At 49.8% G+C, this 27,899-nt stretch overlaps 1 protein-coding gene across 3 annotated transcripts in view; it reads left to right on the top strand.

Annotated features, from left to right (window-relative positions):
• Positions 1 to 6,905: 6,905 nt before the first annotated feature.
• SAR1B (secretion associated Ras related GTPase 1B) overlaps positions 6,906 to 27,899 on the top strand; it is a 368,801-nt gene continuing 347,807 nt past the window's right edge. The window contains exons 1-2 of one of the 3 annotated variants that reach the window (XM_085617978.1): positions 6,906 to 7,232; positions 9,248 to 9,292. The gene's annotated coding sequence lies outside the window, so the exon portion shown is untranslated. The remainder of the gene's footprint in view (positions 7,233 to 9,247; positions 9,293 to 27,899) is intronic. The other 2 variants (XM_085617982.1, XM_085617979.1) reach the window with 2 other exon arrangements.

The raw sequence follows: 27,899 nt of genomic DNA, 5'->3' as shown, positions 1-27,899 counted from the left end.
TCCCACATGTTTAGGATCATAAAATAGCTTCACCGTTTGTGCTAAGAGTGAAATTGGCAGAATAAAGCTTTCATAATAACTTTTCCAACCTGATTTACATCCTGACTTTGTTTGCATCTCACTTTTTGCATTATTTCTTTTATTTGACTGACAGTGAATTAAAAATTTGCTAACATTCGTGACAATAATTTTCAATTCTATTAACCCCTTCAGCGCGGCGCGGATTACCGCGCCGTGCTGGAGGTTCGTTGCGCGGGCGGGGCCGTGACGGGGCGGTTCCGTCATGCGCACAGCGCGACCGACGTGCATGACGGAACCGCTCCGTCACACGCATCGAAGGGGTTAAGGACACGGAGGCGAGGATTATGCTTCTCTATTTCTTTACTGAAATACTCAGCAGCCAATAGAAACTTAGTAACAAAACTACAGTAGCCATGAGCACTGTATGGATCACATGCACAACCATAGAGTCCCTGCCTATAAAAGGTTCATCCAACGCAACAGTGTCCTCTTTCTTTCGTAAACTAAAATCAGGTAAGTCTCTGAACAATTTTCTTCAATGAACACATCACAGCAAGAACTCCTCTTACTCGACCCTCTGAGGCCCAACGGGACCTAACTTCAAACAGGGACACGGCACGAAGCACATCAACAAGACCATATAGTCACGAAGAACAGTCTTCACCGGAGAATCTCAAGCTCTATTTGGATTCCGCTCCTGATAGGAAAAAAGAGAAAAAACCCGTAACACCATTCCAGAACTGTTTAAATATATATATCAACACCAGAGGGGCCGGGAAAAGAGAATATGAATGCAATACAGTACATAATATGTCAACACAGCATGTTTAAAACATGACAAGCAACATTCTGGGAGGGATAATCCTCGCCTCCGTGTCCTTAATAGAATTGAAAATTCTTGTCACAAATGTTAGCAAATTTTTAATTCTATGTCAGGATCGGAGGCTCCGATTATGCTTGTTCAAAGCTTAGCCACCACTACAGAAGCAACATCCACAATTGGTTTATAATAAAAAGCTTTAAATGTACTCTCTGTGGACCAGTAGGCCACACTCATAATGTCTGACAAACTGACACCAGCTGAAAAGGCCTTGGACGCCATCGCTCCTCGAGCTGAATGGGCCCCAAATTTTGAAACATCAATACCCGCTTTGCTCATGAGCCAACGCATCCATCGTGACAAGGTGGCTGGACTCACGGGCGAAAGGGTTTCTAAAGAGCAATCAATAATTGACCCTGCATATCTGTGCGGAATTCGGCAGTACATACTTTATAATCCTTGACACATTGTACAACGCACAACTTTGGATTATTAGGAAAAGCTGGATAAGAAACTGAGGAGGTATTACATTTAGTCCTCCGTGAGATATTGAATGACACCCCTTGTGGGGAAAATCTACGCCCGCTCGGTCTAGGGCTCTAACATCTGAAACCCACTTGCAAGAGACCAGACAAAGTAACATAGTCAACTTAGCAGATAACGGTTTTCGAGAAAGATATTTATTAGAGGGCTTGGTTTTCAGAAATTTCAGGACAACAGACACGTTGCATAACTGCGAGTACCTTGGGCATGGGGTTTAACCATCCAAACGCCTCTGAGCAGTTTACACACCAACGGATGCTCACCAAATGGTTTGCCATCCACGGGTACATGTCCTTTGGAGATGGCCGATCGGAAGTTGTTCACTGTCCTGTAGGCTAAGCCAGAGGACACCATTGAAGCCAGAAAATTAGCGGCTAGAGAGACATGTGCTGCAGCGGGATCCACATCCCGTTGAGAGTACCAATCACACCTTCGTCTCCAAGAGAAAGCATACCGTTTGTGAGTGTTGGCCAACCAGGCCTCGTTAATTAATTTGTCAGCTTCCTTTGAAAGGCCTGGGACTTTCCATCTGTCCCTGAAACCCGTCAAGCTACCAGAGAAAGTTGGCCTGACTCTACTAACGGATGAGGGGTCTGTAGAGGGTCCAGCAATAGGTTCCGTAAGCGTGGAAGAAGGATTGGGACCGCACAGAGCATTTCCAGGACCACCGGGAACCGTGCCTGTGCCCTCCAGAGTGGAGTGATTAGGATCAGTTCCACTCGATGATGTCTGGCTCGTGCCAGAACCCTGGGGATCATCATGAACGGAGGGAAGGCATAACACAGGGATGTTGGCCACTCCTGAAGGAACGCATCTGTGGCCAGAGCCTCCGGGTCCGGATGCCAGCTGTAAAAACTGGGGACTTGCCTGTTGAGACGGGATGCAAACAGGTCTATGTGACAGGGACCCCAAAGGTCGTTCAAGTTCTGGAACACCTGGGGGAGTAGCATCCAGTCGCTGGAGTCGCACAAGTGACAGTAGTGCCTGTCTGCCACCTCGTTGCTGTAGCCCGGGAGATACTCCCCCACCACTGAAATTCTGTTCTGGAGGCAAAAATGGCAGAAGTCCTTGGCAATCTCTGCCAGCATTCGGGACTTCGTGCCACCCAATTTGTTCACGTACCGTACCGCCAAATTGTTGTCCATCCGAAGGAGGATACAACACTCTGTTTTGTGTGGAGACAAACAGCGGATCGCAAATGAACCAGCCAAGAGTTCCAGGCAGTTGATTTGTAATGTAAGTTCTTCCGGTGACCAACGGCCACCCGTGGATAACTGACCGCAACGGGCTCCCCAACCCCACCGGCTGGCATCGGATTCGATCACTATATCCGGGGTCGATCCGAAGAGGGCTCAGCCGTTCCAAGGCTCCATGTGGTGTAACCACCATAACATCTCGAGCCTCGCCTCCTCTGAGAGGGGAATCATTTCCGAGTAGCTAAGGCCTTTTTGAAGATGTCGTATTTTCAGCCGTTGAAGGGCCTGGTAGTGAAGGGGACCCGGGAAGTTCGCCTGAATCGCGGAAGCTAGTAAGCCCACTATCTGGGCCACGGATCTCAAAGATACCATTTGCTTGTGAAGTGTCGACCTCAATTCCCTCTTGATGGACCTGATCTTTTGCATCGGTAAAAGGAGCTGACAAGTCAGGGAATTGACAAGGAAACCCAGAAACTCGATCGATTGAGACGGGATCAACATTGACTTCTGTTAATTCACAATAACCCTGAGACTCTGTTAGAGATTGATTGTCCATTCGTGGTGTAAGATGACTAGTTCGGAACAGTTTGCCATTATGATGTAGTCCAGGTAGACGATCAGACAAACTCCCCGCACCCTCAGAGATTCTACTACCGGACGGAGGAGTTTCGTGAAGCACCACGGTGCTGACGAGATGCCGAATGGGAGAACCCTGTACTCGTAACAGATCCCCTGCCAGAGAAACTGCAGGAACCGTCAATGAGGGGCAAAGATAGGAGTGGATAAATACACATCCTTCAGGTCCAGACGGACCATCCAGTCCCCCTCTCGGAGGAGATTGCGAAGAAGATGGATGCCCTCCATCTTGAAGTGACGGTAGATTATCCAGGCATTGAAATCTTTTAAGTTTAAGACTAGCCTGGACCCACCTCCTTTCTTCTCCACTAGGAAGATGCTGCTGCAAAAACCGCGAGGGTGGAGAGTCAAAACCACTATGGCCCCTTTCTGAAGTAGGGTGTCAGGACGCAGATTCCTCAGAACTTGCTCGATGTCAGAAAGATCCACCTCCAGACGGCTCCAACTCTGTTTTGTCGTTATGACACAGAGTATTAGAGTGGCCAGGTGGGGGAAAGGGTATTAGGAAAGGAACAGCAGGGAAGGAGATCTGCAAAAGAAGCATAAAAGGCGTTAACCAATAAATAGCAGCTTGTTATAGTATGTTAGATTTCTCTGATAATTGCTTAGTAGGGAATAATCACCTTTCTATCCTTGCTGTAGGATCAGTCATGTGCAAGGAGAGATGCTAAAAGAGAATACGTAATGATTAATCACCATTAGCTCAAATACTCCTATAAGTTCCACCATACAGCTCTTATGATTTATGGTTGATGATTCATTGACATACCATTACTGTCCTTTCCAAGTCTTGTTAACTCTCTTGTGATTAATGGTGCTGGTCCTGCCAAGAAACTTTATACACTTTCTCTTGTAGAGAACACTATGTCCGATAATGATGTTTTGTATCCTTTCCAGAGAATAAACAAATTAAAATGCAGCTTGACACAAAGATCAAATAATGTCTTGAAACACGATCTCTTAGAAATAGTTCTTTGAATATTGTTCGTGAAAGTCCCAAGCCAATAAAGCATCTTTCCAAACTAGAAATGTAAATTCACCTTACCCAGACTCAGACGACTGCATCGTTTCAGAACTGCTTGCCTGAGAAGACTAGTTTTCTTTTTGCCACTGCTGCCTGGAAAAGTTCTGCTTTTAACACGATGTCCGCGATAACTGGAATCAGCTGTTCTTCTTGGATCAGCCAAAAAATAGTAAGCATGTTGTCTTGGGTGTGGTACCCTTTTATAGTACTGTCACACCCCATAATAATGGACGCGTGCGTGTGGAACGTAAGAACGTACACACGCGTTTGAAAGTAAACACCAGATTCTTCAATGATGGAATCGTCAAAAATGAAGCATTCTGCACACACAAAAGCACGCAGAAACAAAGCGGTTTGTATCACTCATAGCGGTCTCAATCATACACGTTCCTGGTCCTGAAAGAAGCGCTGCAATTACATAGGCGAAACATAAGATGCAAAGCTAAGGCCATGCGCATATAATATTAAACATACCATACTTTACGCGTGCAATGAAATAATCAAGATAACGTGCACATTAACATATTCAAGATAAACATGCACAAAACTGCACTGATACTGGTTAGTGAAGCAAGGCAAGATACTCTGTTAAGACATGCTTTTCGTGCACCATTAATGTGAGTGAAAACATTGCCACCAAAAGCGAGCCAAAGGTTTGGCGCTATGCATTTTCCCACACAGTGTTAGTGACGTTTGTGAGCAGGTGTTAAAGCCCCTAGAGCCGCAAGCCCTAGAGCCGCAACCCAAAACCATGACATAGGGAGTCTATTTCTGCAGAGATAAAGGTCTGATGGCTTTGGGAAAAATACATCTGTAGAGGATGCCTGTCTTTGGAAGGATGGTCGTACAGTTCTAACTTGTACCCCTGCACGGTTTCCAAGACCCATGCATCTTGAGAGATCGTGCGCCAGTTGTCTAATAAAAACATCACTCTGCCCCCCAAGATTACCTCGGAACAGGGAATTAGTCTCACCTGTAGATCCGGAATCTTGTTGTCTGCCTGAATTGCCCCAAATCTGCCTTTGCGGAATCTATTCCTGGAGCGTCGTGTTGGATAGAAGGAGGAGTTGTTATTCGAGTTGGAGTCCTAATAACCTCCTCGTTGCTGGCCGCGCGGGGCGCCTTGATTATAACCCCGGCCAAACGAGCGCCCCTGAAATCGGCCGGCCCTGCCGAAAACCGGGCTGACCGCCTGTCTGAGGGACCCTTGGGCTTTGTCCAGTCCACTGAACGTGGCAACGAACTTCGTCAATTCCTTGAGGAATTGCTGTCCAAAGAGCAAGCCCTGGGCCAGTGGGCCCGATTCAGACGGTGAGAGTTCTGCCAATTTTGGGTCTAACTTTAACAAAATTGAGCGACGACGTTCTGAAGATAATGCACAGTTGGCATTGCCGAGCTGGTATACAGCCCTCTGGGCCCAACCGATGAGCTCCTCCGGATCAATCCCCAGTCCAGACTCCTTGGCCCTAAAGCCTAACTCAAGGATCTTAGTCAGAGGGCCGGTCGTATCCAACAATTTATCCTGACATGACCGCCAAGATCTATCAAGACCCTTCTTGGGATCCTTCGAATACTTCTTGAGATAGCTAAGCATGGAGAGATCAACCTCGGGAGTCTCAGCCACTTTGCCTGCTAAATCGGGTCTTGGGCATTCCGACCGAAGACGCGCCCGTACATCCTTGTCAAAGGATTGGCGCAGATGAGACTGGACATAATCAGCCACTTCTTGGGGAGGTAGCCAGGCAGAAGAATTGGGGTGAACAATTTTGGTGGGTTCTAAATTAAGTACCTTGGGGGCCGAAGACTCGGTCGTGTGCCTCTCCTTCCTTGCTTTTTTGGCCGGTCTAAGAGCTTCCTCTTGATCGGTGGAGGGGTCGGAGGAGGTATCCTGGTCATCCTCCTGGGTGATTTCCGTAATAGTCGCCATACTGGAGGGGGCAGAGTACTCCTGTTCCTCCATAGACTTTGCAAGTCTGGCGAAATCTGCAGCGTGCAGGTTCTTAACCCCCATTCTCCCAGACCTAGGGCGATTGCTAGAGGTGGGGAGCCAGCCTTGTTGCTTGGCGTATGTACACAGATGACGTTAGAGGGGTTCTATGGCTTCCACCAAAGCCTTGTTATCAGAATGCTGGACCCCTGCGTCCAGGGCCTCTACGAGGTCCTGCTCCATAGACCCAGAGGGTTCCTCTTCGTAGTAATAGTCCTCTTCATAATAGTACTTGGCCATATTAACACACTTGAAGTGTAGCTTCGAAGACCCCAGAGGACTGTCTGTGAAATGCTCGGGGAAAACCCACGTGGCACAGGTATATAATTATAATTATAGAATTCAGGGGGAGTGGCAAAGAACCCCAGGCAAGCTCAGTGCAATCCTAAAAGGATGTAAGTCAATAAGTATAAGATGTGGAGGGAGGAAAGCTTGCCCAAAAGCCACTCTAGGCAGAGCCTATGTAATATTATACAGCCCCAACACTGTGCTATTAGTGCAGGGCGACTGGGGAGCACAACAAGCTGTTTTTTGCCAAAAACGCTGCGAAAATTGGGGTCAGGAGCATTGAAAACGCTGCTCCGGCATTCACTTAAGCCCCAGCAATGAATTCAGGGCAAAGATGGCCGCTGTGCATGCGCAGAACCAGCCGCTCGCTGAAAATAAAGAGAGGACTGCGCATCAATAGAGATGCGCGTCCTCGCTCCCCGCCACCTCCCGCTCCACTGCGCGGCAACCCAATCATCTGAGGGCGCTCAAATGAGGTGCGCTGCCCGCCAGACAGAGTCAGGACTTCTGATGCGAACACCAAGCAGCGCGCAGCGCCGGGCAGCAATATTCGGGCACATCAGCAAATATCAGCAGTAAGCCACAACTACGCGCAAACACAGCCGCAAACAAAGTCAAGAGTAGAAGCACAAGACTATTGTAAATACAGTCACTATAGCAACGCTACGAGAATATACAGCAAGAGCAAGCCTTAATAACAATTAAGTAGTAGACAAGGTAAGAGCACTTAACTGGCTGCGGAGCAGCAAAGAAAGAGGACACTGTTGCGATGGATGGACCTTTTATAGGCAGAGACTCTGTGGTTGTGCATGTGACCCATACAGTGCTCATGGGTACTGTAGTTTTGTTACTAAGTTTCTATTGGCTGCTGAGTATTTCTGTAAAGAAATAGAGAAGCATAATCGGAGCCTCCGGTCCTGACATAGACTCTTGTACTTCCCCCCCAACTCATCCGATGTTTATATTGACACACAAGTAAGAATAGGTGCCAGGTGATTATAAATGCATTGGCAATGCAGTGCCCACTTCTGAATAATTACGTCCAAACTGCATCTGTGTAATTATTTCCTTTAGGGACATAATTATTCACATCCATGTGCTGAACATTTTTGCAACTGCAATTTTAGATGGTAATCTAAAAAAATACAGTAAATCAATAATTATTGGTGCAGTTTGAGGTGGTGTTCCTGCAGAGGACCTGAAACCATGCTGTGACTACAATTGGCCACAATCATGCATAACTCTACAATTGGCAACTCTACTTATTCCCACCATTGTGGACAGGGTCTCTCAGGATCTGTGCATGATGGATAAAATGAGAGGGGGAGGTACGGCTTGTTTACTCCTATGTTGTGTACGCTGCACTCTTGTGGCCTTCTAGCCATTTTGTAGGGAGATGCACTTTATTTTCTGAGCATGGTAATTCAGTTATTCCCACTAACTGTACCTCCTTTATGCTAACTGATTACTGCTGATTTGTCTCTTGGTTAAGCATGCCCGCATCTTTTGTTCTTTATATTCTTATATGCATCAGTTTGTTGTGATGTATTATATTAATAAAAATATTTATTTTGAAAACACTACAGTTGGCCGCAATTATGCAGAATTCCAGAGGAGTACTGACAACCACTGTAAATTGTAACACTTTGTGCACAAGTAATACAACAGACTAGTAAGGGCAACCAACTTGGCAACCTGTGCAGTTAAAGACATTACACAGACACGATGCTTCAGCAATGTACTTTAATGTACAGACAGCATATGCTGCACAACAATTTCATTCAATGTCTTTTAAACAAGAGCCATCAAGTTCCCTTCATTGTCTTTTAAACAAGAGACATGAGCAAATAAGACCAAATCAGTCAAATTAATTGGCACATCTTGTATGTCAGGCCTTGATGTTTTGCATAATTCTGTTACTTCCAAACAATCATGTTCTTCACCATCATTGTCCGTATGATTTTCATTTTATACTTCTGAGAGTGGCAAACTAGTAGCAGAATTTAAAGTACCACATATTCTGATTTACACATTTGGAAATGGAGAAGTAGTTTTTCTTGTTTATTTCATCTTGCATTAGTTTGGTGTTGGGTCCTGCTTGGGGTTGAAAGTGTCTCCACTGAATGTGTGGCACAAATACAATTAATCTATGTCCCAAAACCACTGAATCACTTTTGGTGACGACTGTAGCAGTTCCTGCATCAGATTTCAAATATCCAGGAAGAGCAACAGCAACTGGATCCAGGGTTCAGGAAAAATATGCAATAGGCATTTTGCCACTGCTGTGCTGTTGTGTGAGAACAGAAAGAGGGCACCCATATCTTTTGTGACAATACAAAAATAACTCTTCTTTCATCATTTGGCATTGCTAAAGCTGTGGTGTACACAATCAGTGTCTCCGCTTCAGGAAAGCTTTCATGCATTCATTATTCCAGGGCACTGAATCAGTTATGGTGCTATGTCAGTCTCTGCAATGGCTTAGCTTAGGAACAATTGGGAATCCATTGATGACAGTACCCCGCCATTCCCAAGAACACTCTTACATCTCTCTATGATGTGGCATCTTTATAAGAATTGCAGAGATGCACTCCTTGGACTCCTTATTCCTTTCTGAACCTGATATCCCAAATAAGTAACTTTTGTCTAATAGTACTTTAATTTTGTTGTTCAGACTTTATTCAGCCTCTACCATGCAATGGTGTCCAATTTACAATCCTGATTTGTTTTTGCAGTGATCATGAGATCATCAATAAATTGGACCAGGAATGACTCGCAGGGTAAGCTTGGTGCCCTAAATCTTTCTTGAGAACTAGTGTAAAGATTGATGGTGATTTTGTGTAGCCTTTAGGCAATCTTTCCTACCCCAGTACTTTTTTATATTGAAAGCAAAAAAGATACCTACTATTCTGACAAAGTGTATTAGAAACTAATACTGAATCGGTTACTGTGAACCATTCTGCATCTGCTGGAATTTGAAGCAACATCACAGAAGGATTTGGGACAACTGGGTAACATGGAACCCCTATATCATTGAATGACCTTAAATCCTGTACTTTCTTCCAATTTCCATTGATTTTGTTTATACCTATGATTTAAATTAAAATTCAACATCTGAGTAATTTGTGTGAATGTAGACACCATCAGGTGTAAAGTAAATTACAGAATTAAATGTACAAAGTACATTTCACCTCAGTAGGTTCACATGACCTTTTCACTAATAATAAAGTCATAATTATCTGTAACTGAGCCTATCTTCACTGGAACAGAAGCTGATATTTTATGAACCATTTGTATTTTTTGCAATGCCTACAGCTTGTATCTCTAGGTTTGGAACTTCAACTGTAGAACTGATAGCACCAGTATCAAATAGAAAGGACACCTTCCACACATGGCCCACTCTGGTCTACTTCAAGAATTGCACTAAGCATGCAGTACTCCTCCACCCTCAGGTGCCATCATTGTGTTTGACTAGGACCTATGTCCTTGTGGTCCTGCCTGGGTAGCTTCAAGCTGTAGGAAGGAAACACAAATCAATGATTCTCTTGCAAGCAGTTCTGCAAAGTTCCTTTGAACCTGTAAATTCTGAAGAAATTGTATTGCATTATTATATAACGGCTGCAGTAAGGGTGGTGCTAAGGGTGGTGCTGTAAAGTTGCCTTGGGCTGAAGTTGGTGACCACATCATCGTCCCATTTTGTGATATCAGAGCCATCACCGGTACCATCTGCATTTCATTGTCAGGTTGCTGCACCTGCATTTTCATGCTAGAATATCTTTTCCAATATCTACCTTTCACACATCTGTGACACACTCTAGGCTTCATTGTCCCATTGTTATCATTATTATCGAAGCCTCTACCTCTACTTAAAACTTGACCTCTTCCTCAACCTCTTGGAGACCAGGACCTTCAACACCTTAAGATATCATGGCAAGGGATGTCAACCTATCCTCTTGTATAATAACACGTGACCTCCTTGTTGGAAAAACTCAGTCCGTGCCACCATCATCTTAACCTTTGACAACTTCTTTTTATGGATCCGTACTATTTATACAAGCCATAGCAAGCCGTGCACATCCACAGCTAGTTGCCTACAACCCAGGGGACCAGCAGTGTCCAGTAAATATACGAGTTGCAGCTTACAGAGCTGTCCTTCTACAACCCTGAGCCCAGCAGCGTTACTGAGGTAAATTTAACATAGTAAACACAATGAAACCCCCAAAAACCACTCCCCCCCCCCATTTTCCATCACAAGATACAGCTAAGTGGTCTAAAGTAGAAACGTGTTGGGCCACTGTTGAATGTTTAAGTGGACAAAAGAATAGGTACACTTAGATTGGGGCATAATTCTTTGTAGGCGATGTTATGGGGAGCAATCAGAGCAATTATAGGTAGGTTGGGCATGTTAATTCATTACATTTGAATGAGAGTATGCGAATGAATAGTGTCCACAAATCGGTGTAGGAGTAGCCATTTTGGTCAACAGTTAGAGACAGTTTTTCTATACCCAGCACGAACCATAGTTTGTGTAGCCAAAAAGTGTAATCAGGAATCCTCTCCGTGCCCCAGAGGGCTAGAATCACCTGATGAGCCTCCCCTAATGCCAGTGCCATTTCTTCCCGTGGGGTGAGCGAAGTGGGTATGTCAGAGGGAGGTTCCCAAATGGTGTATACTGGGAATCTCGGGATCGAGGTCTCAAAGGCGTGGCCTATGTCATTAAGTACACACTCCCAGTAGCGGGCTAGCTTCGGGCAATACCATAGAAGGTGGAGCAACATGCCCGTCCCCCCACAGCCCCTCCAGCACTGTGTTGAACATTCAGGGTTTCAGGTCCGGAACTGTGCTGGAGTCAGGTTCCAATAGGACACTATCTTGTATGCCTTCTCAGTGCTTGCCATGTTATGAGCTGTATGCTGGGCTCTGTAGTGGAAATCTTCCCAGTCGGCATCAAGAGAGGGCCCTACTGAGTTCCGCTTCCAATCTCATTGGTCCCGCAGACCTAGCAAATGCCCCCTGCCCAGTATGGTGAAAAGCAAAGTCTTTCTTAAGGAGTATCCACTTTTTGAAGGGCATGAGGAGTCTTTAGGCATGTGGTTTGATGGATGGTTGCATTACCAAGTGGTGAACTTGGAGGTATTGGATACAGTCTAGCTCCTCCAGGCCATAGTCTGATTTTAGGTGCTCAAATCGGATAATCCCTTGCTGGTCAAACGTGCAGTCTATTTGTTTGCATCCACCTTATTGCCAGTGCCAGAACCTGTCCGGTTGCATCCCTGGCGTAAAGTCCGGGTTGGCCATGATAGGGGTCATTTGAGACGGAAAGAAAGTCAGGACTGCCTTTGTTGCTACAGCATCCCACACACGGAAAACAGAGCTAGTCACCAGTGAGTAATAGAGTCCCCAGGCCCTGTGTTTCAAGGGGGGGGTTGTGTAGTTGAGTGTGATGGTTTTAGGAACTGAGCACATCAGCTTAATCCCACCGTAGGGTATAAAATCTGTCGCTCATACAAACAGAAATAGCGAGTGGAGGAGGGTAGTGGAGGAGGGTTTCATGTGGCGGAGTTACCGAAAAATGTTAAATCTGCGACTTTTGTATGTTTACTTTAAAACCAGAGAGATTCCCAAAAGTTCAGAGTTCCTTTAAAAGGACGGGGAGAGATTTAATTGGGTCCATGATGGCTAGGATCATGTTGTCTATGTAAGGTGTAATACCTAATGGTGTAGGCGAAGGAGTTAAACAGTCATGTGAGAACTGGGGCTAGCGCGTGGCAAAATACCTAGTAAAATTGTGAAGAGAAGCCATCGGGTCCAGAGGACTTCATCAGCTTCAAGTGAGCACTGGCCAATATGACCTCTTCTATATGTATGGGTTTGTCTAGCGGTTCTGAATCATGGGATCTAAGGGATGTAAGCAAGCTGTCTGCGAGGAAACCTGAGAGGTCTGTAGTTGCGCTATCCAAGGCAGTATATAGGGTACCATAAAAATTCTGGAATGCAGAAGCATCGTGGGGGGTCAGTGTGTACCTCAGTGGACGGGCTATGACAAATCATTTGCACCCACCCTGTGTGAATTTGGGCCCAGAGACAATGTGCAAGCATCCGGCTGCAGCGGTTACTCCCTACATTTAATTTTTGTTTTAGGTGTGCCATTGCATTTTCTGCCCTGTTTAAATCTAATGTTTGAGGAATAGTTGCTTTTTTTAACCTTCCTCGACACCTAAGGGGCCCCTGTAAGCTTGTGGATGGCCTTGAGTTCTAAGATTTGCTGCTCTAAACTTACGAGCTAAGAAAATTTATCGGTCTCTCGTGGGAGATCCACCCCCAGGAGCTACCTCAATGGCACGTCTGCAGGGGCAGCCAACAAGGACAGTTTAGACTTTGCACAGTTCTCCCTAAGCCCAGATAACTCCCCGAATTCTGAAATGGCTGCCAGTAATATTGGGGTCCGAATATATTGGCTGACGCAAATTCACCAATGTGTCATCCGTGTACACGGAAACCACATGCATGGTTGAACCCATCGTCACTCCCCAGCCATGTAAAACTGTTCCTACACACTAGGGGTTCCATCACCAGTGCAATAAGCAATGGCGATAGCAGGCAGCCTTGTCTTGTCCCCCTATATAGAAGAAATTGCTCTGACATCAGTCCTCCAATGCGCACACTCGCCATCTGGCCGTTATACATTAATTGCACCCACTAGAGATAAGAGTCTCCAAAACCCATGGTCCTCAGCACCTGACACAAATACCCCCATGCCACTGAATCAAACTCCCTCTCTATGTCCAATAGAGGCAGTGCGTTTTCAACGTCCTCCAGTAGTGGAGCATGTAAGAACAATGAGAGGCGACGTAAATTATATATTGTGTTACGATGGGAAATAAAGCTGCACTGGTCCTCGTGCACCAGTGTTGACAAATAGTGCAATATCCTGGCCGCTAGGATTTTACTGAGAATCTTTAAATCAATGTTCAGCATTGAGAGAGGCCGATATGATGCTACCTCCATCACATCATTATCAGACTTAGGCAGCATCACTATAAGCGCCTCTCTCATGGACTCTCATGGCCTCCGGTAATGCCTCGGGCACTTCACTATAAACAACTCGACTGGCAATCCGCCCTCTTCCGGGTCCTTGCCATAATCTCAGCCTTATCTATAGGGACATCCAGTCCCCCTGATCCTCCTTCATAAGTCGGGCCAGCGGGAGAGCCGACAGATACTCTGCCACGTCCCCTGAAAGACCCGCCACTGGGGCAGCATATACCCACCGCAAGTGTGTGCTAACACTTAAGCTCACATCGCTGATCCGAGTAACCTAATTTTTAAGGAGAGTGGATGGCATCCTGCCCGCTTTATCCCCCTCTGCATGGAGTCTCTGCCTATGGGCAACTCAGACAAATCTGTCCAGTTGGTCCCAAACCTCCAATGGCTCTCCCCTACTTTCCTTCCATTCTTGATTTCTTTCCGGGTTGCCAATATGGGATCCTCCAAGCCACTCAGATGTTTCTCCTGCACATCTATGGTCCACAAGAGCTGTTGCCGAACACCATAGGTCATCTTCATATACTCCCTCTCCACACCCCCCCCCCCCACCCGTAGAACCACTTTCATGGCATCCCATTCTGTGGTTCTATATTCTCTTCCAGCTTTCATTAAATTAGTGGTCCAGCACTTCTGAGGCAGTGTGTGAATACTGGGTCTGCTACTGCCTCCACCTTCAGCTTCCACAGCGGGGCCCTAGAGGCTTGTCTACCTGCATTATAAGCTACCAGCAGTGGAGAATGATTGGGCAAGTGCAGCTCTAAATATGATACAGTATGGACCATACCCCCGACACTAGACAGTAGTCCAGTCAACTGTGTGTCCCCATGGCAGGGGTGTAACAGGCCTAGGCCTGTACACCGGGGTGTCAGGCCCTCCAAACATCATGTAACCCCAGCCCACTCATAACTTCCTGCAATGCCCCAGTCATGCCCGGCTTACCGGCAGGTCATAGGAGAGAGTGATCCAACATCCCATCAAGCACACAGTTAAGATCATCAGCCAGCGGCAACTCCACCCCCAAGTAGGGCACCACAGTATCTGCCACTGCTCAAAAAAAAAAATGCATCATCCACAAGGAGAGCATACACATTTATGAAACAAATTTCCTTGCCATCCAAGGTGCCATACAGTACCACAAATCCACCCTCAGCATTCAGTGTCACCCCCTTTGCACTAAACTGCATTCCTGGTGCACCCCAAATCAGTGCCCCTCTTGCATAACCGGAATATGAGGTCGCAAATAACTGTCCTCTCCACCATCGCCTCAAATATCCAAAACATTCCCCCCACACATGCGTTTCCTGCAGAAACGCCGTGGAGGCCCCATAGCGCTGGAGGTAGGAGTACAGCCTGTGGTGTTTTAGTCAGCTGGCTCAGGCCTTGAACATTCGACATTAGGAATTTCCATTTAGGATCTATCTGGTACCATGCATCACAACTCCCCTCATTCAACCCCTGTGGTCCATCCGTCTTGTCAGGCCGCCGTATACTGTCACCTTCATAGCCCCTCAGTTTCGCACAGTAGAGCAATCCCGTTTCCCATAACTGATTCAAGAACCTCAACAACACCCCCACTAACTCCCCCCTCACAGGCAGTGAACCCAAACAACTGTGGCCCGCAACCATCAGGCCCTTGAGCAGCAGCCAATGCCCCATGCCCCCATAAAAGGCTGAAACCTCAGCCTCCTCATGTGCTACTTGCTGAGAGCATACCGTCCCATGGGAGTGGCAGGGCCCAAGGGATACTCAAACCTCCTCCAAGGGACCGCAGCCATCACAGGCTTTCTGCCAGCCAATGTTGACCCATAGCGTCACCCTGCCAGGGCCAGACGACTGCACTGGACCCTCCTAATGTGATTTTTGTCCGTCTCTGGACCAGAGGTATAGCTTGTGGGCAACCAAATATACCGAAGCCCACTCGCCCATCCACGATGTGTTGTACACATACCACTCCAAGTCAGCTGCCCCATCCATGCTCTTCCCACTCACAATACTAGTGCTCCAGCGGGAAAGGGCAAATTTACATATCCTCCCTGCGTCACAGATCCATCATCATACTAACTCATTCACGCACGCATTCATTGGTGGGGCCCATAACACCAACACTCATACGACTTCACTTTGAATCTGCACACAGGAGGGAAAAAGAAGCGCTGTACATGTGGGGGGTACCTTATTACCTATGGGAAAGGAAATTCATTACTGTATGCGCATATTTACATCAGAACCTATAGAATCCTAACCTTAGCATCAAGGCACTCCACCACTTGGTCGACGGACCAATTAGTTGGACTGGTTGATGGTGATTTAGAACCAGCTAAAACACATTTAAAGCTTCGGGAATCTTTAATCAATACCTTACCTAAAGAATCACAAACTCATTTTCTGTTAATCAATGTTTAGTTTATCTAATTAATTTGCTTTCATTTGCATAATCAGCATTTTGGTCAACACAAAGTTCATATTTGATTATTCAGCACAATTTAGCATGACACTTATATTTACCTAAATCTTGATTTTTAGCGACCATTAACCCTGCATAAATCAAAGCTCTTCCGATATAACCCTCCAATCGAATGCAGGCTAAGACCCAATCAGTACGGAGAAAAGTTATTTTTCCCCGCACGACACAGTCCCAAAGCTCTCCGGGGACCTGACCCTCGTGCAAGCAAATCGATCAACGGGATTCGGATCACACTCCTGCAACAACCCAACACCCATCTACTAACCCCCCTTTTATAATAAATTTGGATAATCCTACTATATTTGCTACTTTGGCGATGGCTCTGATTGGTTGAGTCATCAAATTTGCAAATTCCGATGGCTTTTCGAAAAGTTCCTTGGTTCCTATACTCTACTAAAGATGTTATTCTATGGTTGGGACAGTTCTCATGCGAAAGGGTCAGAAGTATCCATATCACGGCTACTGGGAATAGGTGTCCTTTGTTTTCTCTTACAGTCACACTAGTTGAACTTTTGCAGTCCTCCACGTTCCTATCCTTGACGAGGAACACTGTGACTTGGTCAAAAGGACCCCTAGAGATCTTCAGTGCCATCCGATTCTGCGCAGTAGACATCGCGTTCACACAACACTGGCCACTTCCAAACTCCATTTTGGATATTGCGGCCTAGTAGGCCCGAATGCCAACTTAAGCGAAACAAACATAAAGAATAAGTAATATACGGAAATGAAGATTCTAATGTTTAAACCCACACTAATCCCTTTATATATTAGTATTTTCCTAGCTTATAGCAACATCTAAAGCAATATTACTCACCATTTCGTCCTAGCAGGAACGCAAAACATCACAAAAAGCAATATAACCACGCAATTTTCTATATCAACACAATCCACCGTTAATATGCGTACCACAGTTATTTATTGAGGTTGTTTGCCATGCAATTTGCATTTAGTCCCACGTGTAATTTGTGTTTATTAAGGTGTAAGGTTGGTTAATTAAACCACGGCACACAATTAATATACTTTAGTCATTAGAAAGTTACATAATTAGTATTTTCATGCAAAATAGAGAAGGTATACAAAATTTTGTTTTACCTGCTCCACCACTAGTATACCTTAGGAGCAGCTCCCCGGTCTAGGGCAACAGGCACAGAGTAAATACCCTACGTCTACATACTCTATTCAACTCCTTTGTGATTCACCCAGCTCTGTACTGTCACTCAGGAGTCCCACTCCCCCCTCCAACACAAGAAGGAATCTCGGGTGCCGGGCACACAGTTGGAGTCCACCAGCGTGTCATCGGGACAGAACGCAATCCTGCACCCTTGCTGAGCACCACTCGCATCAACAGAGCCCATAGAGCGCCTCCGTAAGCACGTTGATGTCTGGGCCCCCTAGTAGGTTGTTGTTCTCTGATGTCCATCTGGGCACTGCTCCTCCCACTGTGTGCACTTAGTCCCCTTTGAAAGGAGAGTTCCAAATGTTGTTCCATGGGGCTTTTGATACGAGATGTCCTGAGTGTTCTATGTGGTAGTTATTCCAAAAGGTGGTTACTTTGTGCTTAATGTGTAGCCTGGGGGGGGGGGCGTGGCTTCGAGCGTCAAGATGGTGGTCACACTCTAAGAGTGCTCCGGACCCCTCCGTCATCCGCTCCAACATCCAGCGCCATCGGCAGTCACCTCTGCCCCTAACCCATTGCCAACACCTAAATAATACCTAGACTCTCTGTCGGCACCAGGAAACCGAAGCAGGGTCCACCACAGCGGTGAGGCTGCACCTGAATCCTAAGCCACCCACATACAAAATGGCGGCACCCATCGGGCCGTGACCCAGGCCTGGAGGCCATACCCAGACAACTGACAATCCCTCATGACAGTTGGCCCTCTGCCAGGCTCTGCGGCCACGCCGAGACTTCGAGCACCCCACTGAGGGTAGGTGACCTCTGGGGTGGCGGACTGGTGCGGGGCTCCGAGTTCCCAGCTGCCGGGAGACGAGAGGCCTGAGGCGGGTTCCCCCTCTGCCACGTCTGGGCCGCCGAGCCTCGCTGTGACAATCCTGGGGCCCGGGACGCCCACCGGTCTCTGGGGCAATCGAGAGGGCCGGAATATGGAGTGGAGTTCCGCAGTACCCCACTGGCGTACCGACACAGGACATCCATCGAGGTGGTGAGTCGGACAGGCTGCGCCGCACCGGAGAGAGGAGGCCCGCACCTACCCCTATATTCAGAGTCTTGGTGCGGACATGTTGGGGTGGCTCCCTGGCCTGCCAGCGTTCACACCCACAGTGATTTTTGGGAACACCAAGAGGGGGTTCGGCTGTCGTGGTCGGACAGCGGGAGCCCCGGGCCAGGCCCTTGCCCCCCCCTCCACCTCCCTCCTGCCGCCGACAAAAGTCTCCTGCCCCATCCTGAGGCGAGTCCCCCCCCCCCCAGTACACCTGGACTGTCGAGCCTCGGAAGAGAGCCTGAACCTGCAGGGCACCTGCTGGGCTGTGCCTGACCGAAACGAGGGCCAGGATATCGGCTGTTGTTTCGTGCAGCGGTGCCCTGGGAGAGGCCCCCTCCCCTCCTCTGATTTCAACAATCCTGGGACAATCGAGAGGGCCGAGACGTGGAGAGGAGTCCCGCAGTCCCCCACTGGCAGTCAGACTCAGGACATCCATTGAAGCGGTGAGTCGGGCAGGCTGCGACGCACCGGGGAGAGGAGGCCCGCATCTGCGACTATATCCAGAGTCTTGGTGCGGGTGCATTGGGAGGGAGGGGTGGAGGGGGGAAGCAGGCCACTGACAAAATTATTGTGTGTAAAAGGCCGCTTTATTGGAAACAGGTGCACATTACAAATTAAAATCCTTGGCCGAAACGCCTTCCAAAACTAGGCCTCACTAAATATAACATGCCTAGCCCCGCCCCCCGCCCCCTCCCCTAAATACCTTCGAGCCCGCCCCCGCCCGTACATTACAACATTACAACAATATAAAACATTATAAAACATTACACTCCTGTATAACCCCCCAACAATCTCTAAATCCAAACCTTCTGTTAACCAAAACTCCCCTGCCTGCCCCTTTTCAGCTATCGGCCCCCAAACTGTGTAACCGAACTAAACTTACCAAACTAACCTTTCCCTGTCAATAACCCAACTCAACCACAATAACTCCACCAACCTCCGGTAAAACTGACCAGAATTCACCATAACCCCCGCACAGCACCTGCTCCAAGCGACAAAGTACAAACATAGCAAAAACCCCTTGCACACCTGTCCCCAAAAAAAAACGCCTGAAAAAATACGCAAAAAGGGAAAAAACTGAAAAACTTACACTAAAAACCAGCCCCGAAACGAAAAAAGGGGGGGGGCAAAAACCAAACGTGTTTGTTGAGGGGGGGTAAGGGTGGGAACAAAAAACACGCCACTAGCCTAGCTCCCGGCCACCAGGTCACCAAACCTAAAATGGTGGCCGGGAGCGGGCGCCCAAGGTATTTATACCTGCGCAACATTTAGTTACTTTTGGGCTATACTTGGGCTGCATTTGGGCTACATTTTCCCTACAGGCAAGCCCAAATTCAAAAACGGCCGCGCAGGGCCAGCAAACCCCTCCCTCCACACACCCCCTCCCAAACTGCCCGGGGGTGGGGACTCCCTGCGGCCGCCTTCTCCCCCCAAGCCCCCCTTGGGAGGGAGGGGTGGAGGGGGGAAGCAGGCCACTGACAAAATTATTGTGTGTAAAAGGCCGCTTTATTGGAAACAGGTGCACATTACAAATTAAAATCCTTGGCCGAAACGCCTTCCAAAACTAGGCCTCACTAAATATAACATGCCTAGCCCCGCCCCCCGCCCCCTCCCCTAAATACCTTCGAGCCCGCCCCCGCCCGTACATTACAACATTACAACAATATAAAACATTATAAAACATTATAAAACATTACACTCCTGTATAACCCCCCAACAATCTCTAAATCCAAACCTTCTGTTAACCAAAACTCCCCTGCCTGCCCCTTTTCAGCTATCGGCCCCCAAACTGTGTAACCGAACTAAACTTACCAAACTAACCTTTCCCTGTCAATAACCCAACTCAACCACAATAACTCCACCAACCTCCGGTAAAACTGACCAGAATTCACCATAACCCCCGCCACCCAGAAAGAGGGGGGCGGTGCAACTACCCTCCCCTCTTTCTGCCCCCCAACAAAAAGGGCTTTAAACACGACGCGCCTGATTCTGCCCACTCAAGCACCGAGACAAGACCTCCCTGAGCTCCAACAAGTAAAGATCCATGCCCAACCTCGACAAATGGACCCCATCTCCCCGAAAAAACTCTACCGCCTCAAAGCGGATATCTTTGTGGGTAACTCTCCCAAAGCCCAAATCCCGACAAAACCTGGAGATCTCCAAATTCACTTTCCTCCGTGACCTATCAATCGCCCTGGGCTTCAAAGCCCCTCTCCACACCCTCCGCGGGACCAATTCTGTCCAGAGGACATGACAACCAGACCAATGCTCCTTCAACAACGCCAAGTCTCTTTTCATGGCTCGCAACAATACCACCCCTTTCACACTACAAAGATCATTCTCCCCCAAGTGAATTAAAAGAATATCCGGGCATTGTCCCTGCACCATGGCTTTATTCAGACAGGGGATCAGCTCCCTCCAAAGCATACCCCCCTTCCCCTTCCATACCAATCGAAAAAGGCTGCTATTGAAACCCAAACTCCCCCCAAAATAACTTTTGCACGCCTGCACGTGCGCCCACTTGACGAAGGAATGCCCCACAATCCACACCGTCAATTCCCTCGTGTGTGGTCCGGCCACCGAACCTGAAATGAAAAACAAATATGAGACTCAAACCAAAGCAGTGGACGCAGGCGCCGCAGGAGGATTTACCCTTACATATTTGTGAAAGCAGGAAGATGACCAACGCCCCAAGCGCATTATATCGCCTTGTGACCAACCCCGGTTATGCGCCTCAGTCGCTGCCCCAATCCTGAAAGAATGTGTCCCAAACTGAGCTCCATCCAATCCCAACTGCTGTAACCCTTTACGCAGGACCATACGCAGCTGATAGTCAGAGACGCGCGCCCCATCTATGTGTTGAAAAACTAACTCGCCCCCATCCCCCCCTGAGAGCGTCTTCCATTGCCTCGCCAAGCGCAGCGGACATGTGCAACTAGGGGATCCTGCTTCCAACCAAACCCCTTTACCAACCCCCTTCTTATCTGTTTTGGAACTGGACAACCAAACGTGTACACCTGTGTCCGATAGGAAAACATCCTGCCAACAAATACCCCGCTTCACCTTGGTCCCCAGAAGCTCCGAAACCCGGAAAGCTCCAAAAAACATGAAAACCATAAGGGTAGAAAACAATGAAACTTCAAAATTATCTGTGCAAACTGCGGGCAACACAGCCAGCAAACGAGCCAGCGTCTGCCAGGAAATCGGCAAACGGGACACCCCAGTACCACCCCGTTCTCTCGCCCAACCCTCAAGCATCCTGCGTCCTATTTCCCCGGCAGACGGGGCATAACCCCAAAAAAGCCTACCCATGAAGGCAACCCCTGCCAGTTTCCCCGCAATAGTGACTCGTGACAGACCCTTCTCAATGAGGTCAAGGATAAAATGAACCACATCCTCTGAACTGCGCCCCGGCTCTTCCCTCCTACAAGCTCCTGAGGCCAAAAATTCCTTCCATGCCAATGTATACGCCGTACGCGTGGAAACCGACAAGGAACCTACCACCAGTTGAAACACCCTGCGTTGCCGACCGACCAGAGGTGCTCCGGCATCGGGGTCGGTGTCCTGTCCGCCTCTTTGGCCAGCCCATGGAATCTCCCCCACTGTGAACGAGACAAAGCATCCGCAATGTCATTGTCCATGCCCGGCACGTGCAAAGCCCTGAATGAAATGTCATAGCGCAAACAGCCCAGCACAAACACCCTCAGTAATTTCAAAATCTGCTCATCCCTGGCCGATTGTCTATTGACTATTTGCACCACCGCCATGTTGTCCACACGGAAAAGCACCCTCTTGTGTTCCAGCTCTTTGCCCCAAATGGTCAAAGCCACCAAAAGTGGGAAAAGTTCCAAAAAGGCAATGCTCCGCCCACCATTCTTCCACTCCTGAGGCCACTGCTCTGCACACCAATGCCCCTGCCAGTAAATGCCAAAACCCTCACTGCCCGCTGCATCTGAAAACAGCTGCACATCCCACTGTACATCCTCGTCCCTGGCCAAAGGCACCCCGTTAAATGAGTGCAAGAAAAAGGACCACATCCGCAGATCCTCCTTCACCCCTGCCGACAAGCGCACATGATGATGAGGCAGGTGCCGGCCTGCTAAAGCCCGGCCCAGGCGCCGACAGAAAGTCCGCCCCGCCCGAACCACCCTACAAGCAAAGTTCAGATGGCCTAGCAACACCTGTATTTCCTTCACCGTCAACTTCGGTCGTGCCAACATCTCGTCCAGCAAAACCAACATTTTGGATTTCTTATCCGCGGGCAACCGAGCCTGCATCGCAACTGAGTCAAGTTCAATGCCCAGGAATGAAATGACAATATCCGGCCCCATTGTTTTCTCCGGAGCCAAAGGCACCCCCAACTCCTCCATAAGCTCCTGAAACGACTCCAGCGCACGCCGGCACTCCGAAGAGCCCGGAGAGCCCACAAAAAAGAAATCATCCAAATAATGTGTGACCCAGCTGTGACCAGTGCGATGCGTGAAAAACCACTGCAAAAAAGTGCTGAAAAGCTCAAAAAGAGCACATGACACCGAGCAACCCATAGGTAGCGCCTTATCCACATACCATTCACCCTCAAATTGTATGCCCAACAAAGGCCAGTCGTCCGGATGAACCGGGAGCAGCCGGAAAGCCGACTTAATATCGCACTTTGCCATCCCTGCAGCTGCGCCCGCGGCCCCAACCAGTGACATGGCGACGTCAACTGAGGAGTATGACACCGAAGCAGCGTCTTCATCGATAAAATCATTGACCGACGACCCTTCAGGCCATGACAAATGCTGAATCAGCCGAAACTGCCCTTCCTCTTTCTTGGGCACCACACCAATAGGGGAAATGATCAAATTAGGAACTGGCCACTCTCCAAACGGGCCTGCCATCCTCCCCCCATGCACTTCTTTACGCAATTTTTCCCTCACCACCAGCTTGTGCTCTGATGCGGATTTCAAATTATCCGCCCACCGTCGCTGCCGGGGCCCGTGGTACCCCAAATGAAAACCCCACCTGAAACCATCCAAAAGAGTCTGCTTTGCCACCAAGTCCTCGTAGCCATCCAAGGCATCCTGCAGCCGAGCCAATTTAATTGGTGTAGGAGCCCTTTGGCCCAGAACCCTGTGCGCCCCTACCCCCTCGCCCACCCTGTGACTGCTGCGCACTGCCAGACATCCCTGCACCTGCTTGCTGCCCTCCTGATGGCCTAACTCCCCAGCAGTTGACGAGAGGGTGCCGCTTGCCGCACTTAGAACACTCGTGTTTGTATTTACAATACTCCCGAGTGCACAGGCCCTTGTTGAAATCCCAACAAGCCCCGACCCCAGTTTGTGATGCGACTGAGCCTCCCACCCCACCCCGGGTGGGCTTTCCCTGAAAGGGCCGGTAAACTAGCGGCAGCCCACTAGCTGTAAAAATCGTCTTACCCCCTGGCGCGGCCCCCATGGTATGTAGCCACAGGTCATTATCCAACTCGCCCCATTTAGCTTCAGCATCCCAAGCCATACGGGCTCGAAATTCCTCGTCATACTGAGCCCAAGCATAACCAGTACCAGTGATTTGAGCCTTTCGGATAACGTCCATATACTTAAATATAGCTACGCAGCGCTCGGGAAACTTTTCACAGTAAACACTAGCATAAATTAAGAACGCCGCCGTCCAATTCTCGATCGTCAGCGGCACCTTAGGGCGCTTGGCCAACTCGTATTCCTCCTCTTTAGAACCCTCCTTCGACCTCACCTCCCTGTGTAACAGCTTCAGAATCTCTACATATTCACCTTTCCAAATACGCTCTTTTGTCGCCAGCATTAAATGCGCACCCAGAGGCTTAGTCACCCCCATATACGGGAGCTTCTTGATCTTCAATTCCTTGCTCTGCGGCTTTTCCTTACCATCGCCTGCCTCCGCCTTAGACCCACTCTCTACCTTGGCCCCCGACAATGCTCCCTCCGTCCCCGTGCCAACCCCTGTGTCCTTCACATACTTGCCTCTATATAATCTCCCCTCCGACAGACCCCCACCCCCATCCTCCCCAGACCCCACAGACACCATAATAGGTTTGGCCTGTGTTTTTGCGCTCTCACCTGGCTCTAAAGAGGGTGTGCGGACCGACTCCGACCGCCTCACCGCCCGTGCAGAAGAATCCCTTGGAGGATGCGCCCTCGCTGACGGGCCGTGCTCTCCTGTAGGTTTCACTACCAAGGACTATGCAGTGGGTGCCACACCTGGAACCTGTAACAGACTATGAGAAACATGAGAAGTTCCCCCCCCTTCGTATCCCCGAATCTCCCCTTCCTCGGGGCTGTCTTCATCATAATCAAGGAGTATTGGCTCGTCCACCAACAAATCCTCTTGAGCAAAATCCACCACACGGGCCTTACCAGACCCTGAATGAGCACCACCGGCCTCCGCGGCCCTAAAACCTTCCTGTGGGGGAGCCGACTGTACACGCCGGTCGCCCCCTCTACCTCGCTTAACACAACCATCCATCCTGTCAGAAAAATCCATCCACCTTGACCGGCGTGACGTTGGGGCCAGCGAGGCCGCGCCGGACCTTCGTGAGCTGGCCGCGACGGGATCCCCCGCCGGTACGGAATGTGCCGCGCAAGGCCTCATCCTCCCTTCTCCTCGGCGATAATGGGCCGCACCTCGCCCTACCGAGTCCGCTGCTCTGCTACTTGACCTATCCTGTAAAGAAAAAGTTTGGACTGGTGTGCCAGGAGCAAGAAAACTACTAGCTGCCCGCGACTCCATACCACTCAAAAAACCCGAACTTGACAAACCACTAACCGACGCACTCACTCGTCCCACTCCCACACGCTGCGGCACCACCATCTCCTCCTCATCCCCACTCCATTCCAGCCTGGCGTGACCCAAAGCCGACGCCGCAACTTCGCCATATCCTTTCCCCATAGACAGCGACCTACCCGGCCTCGAACGGGCACGACCGCTCGCCCCATACACCGCCCTCGTCCTGTCACCGCCCACCGTTACCTGCCCCCGGGCACCTGACCACCCCACTGCTCCCTCCCCACCCAGGCCCCGGACACCTTCTGCCCAGGAGGGAAAAATGTCCAGGCCCTCGCCCCCAACACCCCCCCCAATGGCCTCCCCGTCCCCCACAAACCAACCTTCTTCCCCAAACTCCTCTTCCCCAGCCCCCCCCCACAATCTCCTCATCTACGGCATGCCAGCCCACCCCTCCCTGGGCCTGTAGCTGCTCCGAACTCCCCTGCTCCAAAAACCCTTGCTCCCCCTGCCTCCTCGATTCCTGCGCCGAACACCACCCCCCCACCTGCGCCCATTCCCCTTCACCCAGCGAGCTCGCCCCCACCGAAAAACCCGCGCCCCCCGCCGAAGAAACAGGTGAAAACAACAAGGGGCTATCAGGCTCTGACCCTCCACTCGCCTGTCGCCCAATCCCCAACCTGCACAACTCAGGCGACTTCACCAATCCCAGCCCACCTGACGCTATATTCCCTGAAGACCTCGCCCCTGCCTCATAACCCCTAGCACTCCTAGCGACATCATAGCCCTTTCCCCCTTCACCCCCAGCGCGCTCCGCCTCCTGGAAATCTCCCCGCTCCTCAACCGGGACAGAGAACACACCCGCCGCCCCATCTGTACTCCGCGCGCGTCCCCCCTCCGTCGCGCTCAAAAATTCACCCGTCGGCAAAGACGATGAGCGTCTTTTCGTCCCGCGCCCGCCTCCGCGCTTAACTCCCACCGCGGGGGAGGGATAAACCTTCACCGGTACCACAGATAATCCCGCCCCAACCGCAGACACAACCCCCACCCCCCCCCGCTGCACCCGACACACATGGCGGAGCGAAACGAGCGAGGGGCGCCTTTTTTAAACGCGGGCGGCCCCGCTCACTCACCGGCATTTGTTTAACCCGCTTCGGCGATGTGCACGCAGCCACCGCAGCCGCCACTCTGGCCGAGGCCTGACGCGTAGGGCGCGACGGCCCTGCCACCTCACCCACGACCAAATCCATGCGGCCTGCTTCGGACAACAGCCTGAGGGCCTCCAGAACCCGGTAATCTTGGGACGCCATTTAAAAGCACTCCACACTAAATATGAACCGCTGCCACCACCAACAGTACGCTATAGAACCAAACAAAAAACACGCCACTAGCCTAGCTCCCGGCCACCAGGTCACCAAACCTAAAATGGTGGCCGGGAGCGGGCGCCCAAGGTATTTATACCTGCGCAACATTTAGTTACTTTTGGGCTATACTTGGGCTGCATTTGGGCTACATTTTCCCTACTGGCAAGCCCAAATTCAAAAACGGCCGCGCAGGGCCAGCAAACCCCTCCCTCCACACACCCCCTCCCAAACTGCCCGGGGGTGGGGACTCCCTGCGGTCGCCTTCCCCCCCCAAGCCCCCTTGGGGTGGCTCCCTTGCCTGGCAGCGTTCGCACCCGCAGTGATTTTTGTGATCACCAAGAGAGAGTTCGGCTGTCGAGGTCGGGCAGCGGGGGGCCCAGGCCCTAGCCCCCCCCCCCTCAACCTCCCTCTTACCACTGACAGAATCCTCCTACCTCATTCACGGCCATGGTTTCATCCTCTCACCTTAGACCCCAGCAGAGCAACAGTGCGCAGGGGCTGGCGCTGCGGCGAACGGGTCGGCGGTGGGGGAACTAAACCTGGCATGAAGAGAAGGCCTGATTTAACTCCCTGATTGGACTGGTGCAGCCAGACCTAAGTGGCTATGAGAGGGAGTTCGACCTTAGACCGCGCGGTGGGCTGTTTTCCACCCCATCACCCTACTAAGCCTCCAGCGCCCTGATCTCAACCACAGAGCAATTGCCTGAGGTGCGACGCTGCACACCATACCCCGCTGTATGACATGACCTAATAGAGGTGGAGCTACGATCAACCTGCTCTTCCGGCGCTAGTGAGTGCTTGTTGCCGGTACCCCTCGGACGGGAGGCCCAACTGCAATCCCTGTGGTCCACCTTCCCCTCCTGGTGTCGTTTGGCTCCTGCAACCTCAAGTGCACCTTATTCGTCACAAGCGGCAATCATTGCCTCCCCTTCTGACTGAGTCTGTGGATCCACCATGGGCCGTATCCTCCTTCTGGCTCCCGTAACATATCACCACATATAACTACCCTTCCGCTGAGGCCGGTTGTTGGGCGGAGCGGACGGCCCCAGGTTCTGGCCATGACGCGGCACCACATCCACACTGTTCTTTAGGGCCCTCACACACACACATACCCAACGGCAGGAACAAAAGATCTCCGCCAAAGTGCCCCTTTATGAGTGCCAGTCGGGTATTGCAGCGCCGACCCGATGAGGAGCAAGTCCATATGATGAAGCATGACACCTAGCTTTCTGGGTGTGTGAGGACTCTAGTTCCAACAAGGAGGTCTTCCCTCCCTCTTACCCCTTATTACGTTGTCTGATTAGGGGGAACAGCATATTCTTTTCTGTTGAGCATTGTTTGGGCACGTATGCTGGACCCCGTTATCAAGCCCCTGAGTCCCATTTTTGTTGTTAGAGATCCACACCACACCTCTCAGCCATGGGGAAAGACCGGACTGCAAAGCCACCCGCGACGCAAACCAAAATAGATCAGTACACCGTCAACGAGACCGGGACTCGGTCCAAAGCTATCGATAGGGGTACTCCAGTGGGTGGAGATCTCAACACGATTC

This window comes from Triturus cristatus, chromosome 7 (assembly GCF_964204655.1).
Source record: "Triturus cristatus chromosome 7, aTriCri1.1, whole genome shotgun sequence".
In the NCBI taxonomy this organism is placed as follows: Eukaryota; Metazoa; Chordata; class Amphibia; order Caudata; family Salamandridae; genus Triturus; species Triturus cristatus.
Note: the sequence above shows the minus strand (reverse complement) of the source record. Positions and strands in the feature narration are given on the sequence as shown.